Source organism: Mus caroli, unplaced genomic scaffold, assembly GCF_978045245.1.
Source record: "Mus caroli unplaced genomic scaffold, Mus_caroli_1 scaffold_18, whole genome shotgun sequence".
Lineage (NCBI taxonomy): Eukaryota > Metazoa > Chordata > Mammalia > Rodentia > Muridae > Mus > Mus caroli.
Window position 1 is genome coordinate 6,842,288 of NW_028227273.1, and position 5,483 is coordinate 6,847,770.

Consider the following 5,483-nt stretch of genomic DNA (forward strand, 5'->3'; position numbering starts at 1 on the left):
GCTATAGAACAAGACCCTATATCACAGACAACCCTTTGCAATGCTGTACAATTAAAAAGAATGAACAACAGTGTATGTAAATTGTGCCTTTTTTGTGTCGATGGCCGAGATACTGTGTTAGAGGTATTTGACTCCAGCCAATGGGACTTTATAGGGTTGTACACTGAAAAGTGACAAGGGGTCTTGTCCCTGAGCTGATTACAGGTGGTGCACCCCGGTAATCCAGTATTTGGGAACCTGAGGCAAAAGGATTGTCATAAGAGGCTAGCCTGGGCTATGTATGTAGTGAATTTCAGGCCAATATGGGTTACAAAGTGAGGCTTTGTCTCAGAAGCAGGTCAGTACTATAGCTATAGGAAGAAGTTATGGGGTTCAAAATGCAGAGGAGAAAGGAGGGATGAAGAGAGGTGGACTGGGCTAGGATAGAAAGAAGATAAACCGGAGGGACAGAAACAGGATTTTTTTTCCTGGTTTGGGAGCCAGGGGTTACATTCTGGGGATTGTTATGGAAAGATGGATTTGGGGGTTGTGGGCTTTGGACAGGGCGTTGTTCCCAGGCAGAGCCACTGGAGGTTGGGAGCTTTAAAGTATCTCTCAGGCCCAGGTCCCACTTCTCTGCAGGTCCGGCTTTGTCAAGGTCAACAAACAGGTCAGAGACATCTTGCTTTGCAGTTATTTTTCCATTAACTTAAAAAATCACGGCTGTCTTGAAAACCACTGAGTCAGCGTGTAAACATTAGCACCAATTTCCACGGTGCCCACGGCAGGGACAGGAAGACTTCCCCAAAGTCAGGGAACCAATGGAACTCTGTGTCAAAGTCAGGATACCTGAGTATCTTTAAGAGTCTTTTGGTAGATGGCTCTGAATAAGATCTCTCTCAGCTTAAAGATAGGATGGGAGCTGAATTCCAAGGCATTTAGGAAGTAGACACTTGAGGCACAGGAGGTCAGAGTTAGGCTTGACTATGAAAGGACGTTGCAGCTGCTTTGGGATACAAGAGACCCAGTCTAAAAACAAGAAGCAAAACGCAAAGCAAACAAACAGAGCAGAACAGGAAATGGACCTGTTATAGTAACCGGTAACCAGGAACTGGCCCAGGACATAGAACTGCTCATTGCGATTCAGACTTAAGGAAATCAGGCTGTATGTCTGTCAAATCCCAAAAACTGAACAGTGGCTCCTGGTGCAACTGTGCAACTGTCCCACAGCAATCGAGACTTGTGGCAGCTTCCATGGTTTTTAAAAGTGTGCAGGTGTGTGTGTGTGTGTGTGTGTGTGTGTGTGCATGTGTGTGTCTGTAGGTATCAACGAAGGCCAGAAACATCGTGTGCCCTCTGCAGGTTGTGAGCTGCCTGCTGTGAGTGCTGGGCACTGTCGCTCTAGCCTTGGCTACCTACCTCTATCTGAATTCTGTCTTAGAAATATTTACCTAGTTTAAGATCATGAAGATGTTCTCCTAGAAAATAGAAGGCTCTAGTTTTCTGTTTAGGCTCATGGACTATCTCAGTTGACTTGTGTGTGTGGCAGTGACTCAGGCTCCACCCCCCACCCCCCATCCCCTGCTTATCCTGTAGAACTTGCTGGAAAGTTTCCTTTCCCTCTTGGGTGCATTCACTCTTTTGTGAGGAGTCAGTCAGTCAGTGGGTCAGTCATTCTCCATCTTGCAGCCCCAACCCACTCTGGTCTTTATGATTTCCATTTCCCTGCTGAGATTTCTCATTTGCTTGATCATTGTGTTTGTATCTGCTTTTATGCCCTGACCTGATTATGTCAGCCATTTTAAAGTCTACTGTGTCGGTTATTGATTTGTTGTGTCTTCATGCTAAATCAACATTCTGTGCTCATCCCTGAGATACTGGCCTAGATCCTCTAAGCAATTTCCTCTGCAGTGACTGTAGTGTGAACTCTGGGTAGCAGAGGGGTCTGGGGACACTTTGTAGGAACATGGCGTTTTTTGTTGGACCTGGTGCTTCCTCTCTGCCTGTCTGATTGCTGACTCCCAACACTATGTCCAAACTTCCTTGGCAAGGCGTGAGGCCAGTTTCAGCCCAGTGACTGTATCACCCTCTTGATAGGAATGGCCTCTTATCTTGGGCTTCAGGATACTATTTAAGCATGTGGGCTCCTGGTGATACTTTTTGTTTGTTTGTTTGTTTGTTTGTTGGTTTTTTTTTTTTTTTAAATCTTTTTTTTTTTAAGATTTATTTATTATATGTAAGTACACTGTAGCTGTCTTCAAACACTCCAGAAGAGGGCGCCAGATCTCGTTACGGATGGTTGTGAGCCACCATGTGGTTGCTGGGATTTGAACTCTGGACCTTCGGAAGAGCAGTCGGGTGCTCTTACCCACTGAGCCATCTCACCAGCCCTGTTTGTTGGTTTTTTGAGACAGGGTTTCTCTGTGTAGCCCTGGCTGTCCTGGAACTCACTTTGTAGACCAGGCTGGCCTCGAACTCAGAAATCCGCCTGCCTCTGCCTGGGATTAAAGGTGTGTGCCACCACGCCCCGCTGATCCATTATATTTTAAGACAATGTTTACAGGGAAGTGAATCAATAGGATGTTCCAGTGGGAGGCAAACATTCCATCTTGACAGGAAGCTCTTTGGTAGCTGGACTTTTGGCTGCTTTTTGGGTTCCTTTTTTTTCTTCCACTCTTCTCTGCCTCTCTTTGTCCATCCTTTCAGCCTTCTAGCACTAGGTAGGAGAGGAAAAGGACGGAGGGGAAGGGGGTGAAGATATCATTAGACGACTTCCTTCTGATTAGGGTTGTCAAGTTCCTTGATCTTCACCATTAGGATATGGAATTTCTTCTTTTTGTCTCTTCATACATGACTACTTGACAAACCACAACCAACAGCATCCAACCAGACAATCAGACAACCAGACAACCACCAGACAGCTGAACAGCCACTAACTATCGGGGTTCTGGCATTTTATGCATCCTCTGAAAAGTTCCCAGAATTCCAAAGGTCACACTTTCATAAAAGCTATCTGCAGCTGGAAAAATCACATCCCCGCTAGAGCATGAGGCGAATCATAGTCAGCTGTCGTAGACAATCTGAAGCAGCCTCATATTCCATACCCAGAATTAAAGTGAAAACACATTCTTAATAGTATTTCTGTGTTTTTAAAGAAACCAAAAACTCTTACTATACTCCTTAAGCTCAGCAAGCAAGTAAACAACTGGAAAAAGCTCCAGGAAGTGCCTAAAACTGACCAGATTCACTAGGCCCCTCCCTCTCCAAGTGCATATAAGCAGTAAAGACTGTTGAAAGACATTTAAGCTAGAAGAGGCTCAGACAAGCCAAGCATTCTAGAAGAAGCAGAGAGCAGCTGACTGGTCTGGGCTGTCTCCACCGCCCCAAGCTGCCCATAGGAAGTACAGGATGCTCCAGATTTACAGCTGGCATATATGAGGTGGGTTTTGACTGTATACCTACGAACTGAGTCGTTCCTGCTCTTGCAAGCAACCCCTTGCCATGTTCCTGTAAGTGAAGGGCACAGGAGGCCTGCCTCTGAGCTTTCTCTCAGAAGTTCCTCTTCCCCCCACCCCCAATCTCCTGCAGCAAGCTCAAGGCTTCCTCCCCCTGCCTGTCTGCTCCAAGAGGACCCAGTCTGGCCTCAGAATATTGCTGTCCTCGCTTCCATAAAGACACCCCTTAAGGAAACCCCTCCCCACAAGGAGCCACAAATGCCTGCTTTAGAATAGACACATGGTAGCTTCCCTTGCCTCAAGAGTAGCTGAGGCTGGCACTCTCACTGATAACAGGCTAAGCACTTCCCAGGTTCAGCAGGTTCTGTCTTTGGGGAAAAAAGTGAAAGAAAACATCCTTGAGAAGATAATCAAGGGTCGCGGGCAGGAATGACTGGCGGTAAAATACACTAATTCATGCTGACACCATAAAGTTACTCCCTAGGTCAGGAAAAGTTCCGCCCCTCCTCCCAGTCGCGCAATTCCACCTTGCCGCCTGAACAAACAATGATACCTTGTTTGAAAAATGACCTGCTTTGTCACTCCCCGGCACCCTAAAATCCAAAGAATTTCAAACTGTGCTATATATAAGCACTAAGCCTTTTAGGCTCGTGGTTGCACTTCTGTCCTGTGCAGGGGGAAGGTTTGCAATCCGAGTCTGACTCGTAATAACAATAACAATAACAATAATAATAATTAATAATAAAACGATAAGGACTCTTATGCATGATTGCATCCGGCCCTGCAGTTCTTGAGCTCTCCTGAGGTTCCCGAGGAATTGGGGCATAATATAAGTAATTGCAATAAAACCCCTTGGTTCACCAAGTCAGACTTTGGTGGTGGATTTTGGTGGCAACAACTTTGATCTGTTGCCAGTTTTCTCACCTCAGGCAAACATACATGTTTCCATGCCTCCCCAATGACAGTGTCACAGATAGGTTACAGACCAGATAAGAGAACAGGTGTTTAACAGTGCAGCTATCCTGAGCCTGCCGGCCTTTCTTTCTCTTTCTTTCTTTCTTTCTTTCTTTTTTTTTTTTTTTTTTTTTTCGAGACAGGGTTTCTCTGTATAGCCCTGGCTGTCCTGGAACTCACTTTGTAGACCAGGCTGGCCTCGATCTCAGAAATCCGCCTGCCTCTGCCTCCCGAGTGCTGGGATTAAAGGCGTGCGCCACCACGCCCGGCTCTTTCTTTCTTTCTTTCTTTCTTTCTTTCTTTCTTTCTTTCTTTCTTTCTTTCTTTCTTTCGAAACGATCTTTTATTGGGGGAGGGTTTATCAATCCTTCCTGGCCGCCACCTTCCTCATGGCTGCCAGCACATTGCACATCTCCTCCCACTTTCTCTTGGCGCAGATGTGCATGCCCGCTGTCTTCTTGATGAACTTGAGTGCGCGCTTGTCCTTGGACACTTTGAGCAACTCCATGGCTCACGGCTCATAGGGCTCAAAACCCCACACCTCCCGGATCATGTCCCGCACAAACTTGGTGTTCTTGGTGAGGCGTCCGTGGCGCCGGCTGTGTCTCGGTTTGCTGACGTTTTTTGTCACCTAGTGTCTCTTGCTGAGGTCCACGGCCATGGGGTAGCACAGGGCCATGGCTGCTGCTCTAAGATTGTGGTTGGGATGGGAAGCCTGAGTTTTTTTGTTTTGTTTTGTTTTTTGTTTTTTGGGTTTTTTTTTTTTTTTTTCGAGACAGGGTTTCTCTCTTAAGCCCTGGCTGTCCTGGAACTCACTTTGTAGACCAGGCTGGCCTCAAACTCAGAAATCTGCCTGCCTCTGCCTCCCAAGTGCTGGGATTAAAGGCGTGCTCCACCACCACCCAGCTGAGCTATTCTTAATATTAGTCATGACCCTTATTCAGGGGGAAGAATCCTTAATTCCACACATGGCTTTCATGGTTCCTAAGTGAGTTCTTGGGGTCTTCCCCCCCACCTCCAAGCTAGTCCATATTCAACATGTTTGGTTGAAATCTATGCACTACACTCTCTGGTGCCTCTTTTCAGCCTCTGGCC

General features: G+C 46.5%; 1 pseudogene; it reads right to left on the reverse strand.

The window, feature by feature from the left end:
* Positions 1–4,749: 4,749 nt before the first annotated feature.
* LOC147000348 (large ribosomal subunit protein eL36 pseudogene) lies at positions 4,750–5,067 on the reverse strand (annotated as a pseudogene).
* Positions 5,068–5,483: the final 416 nt, after the last annotated feature.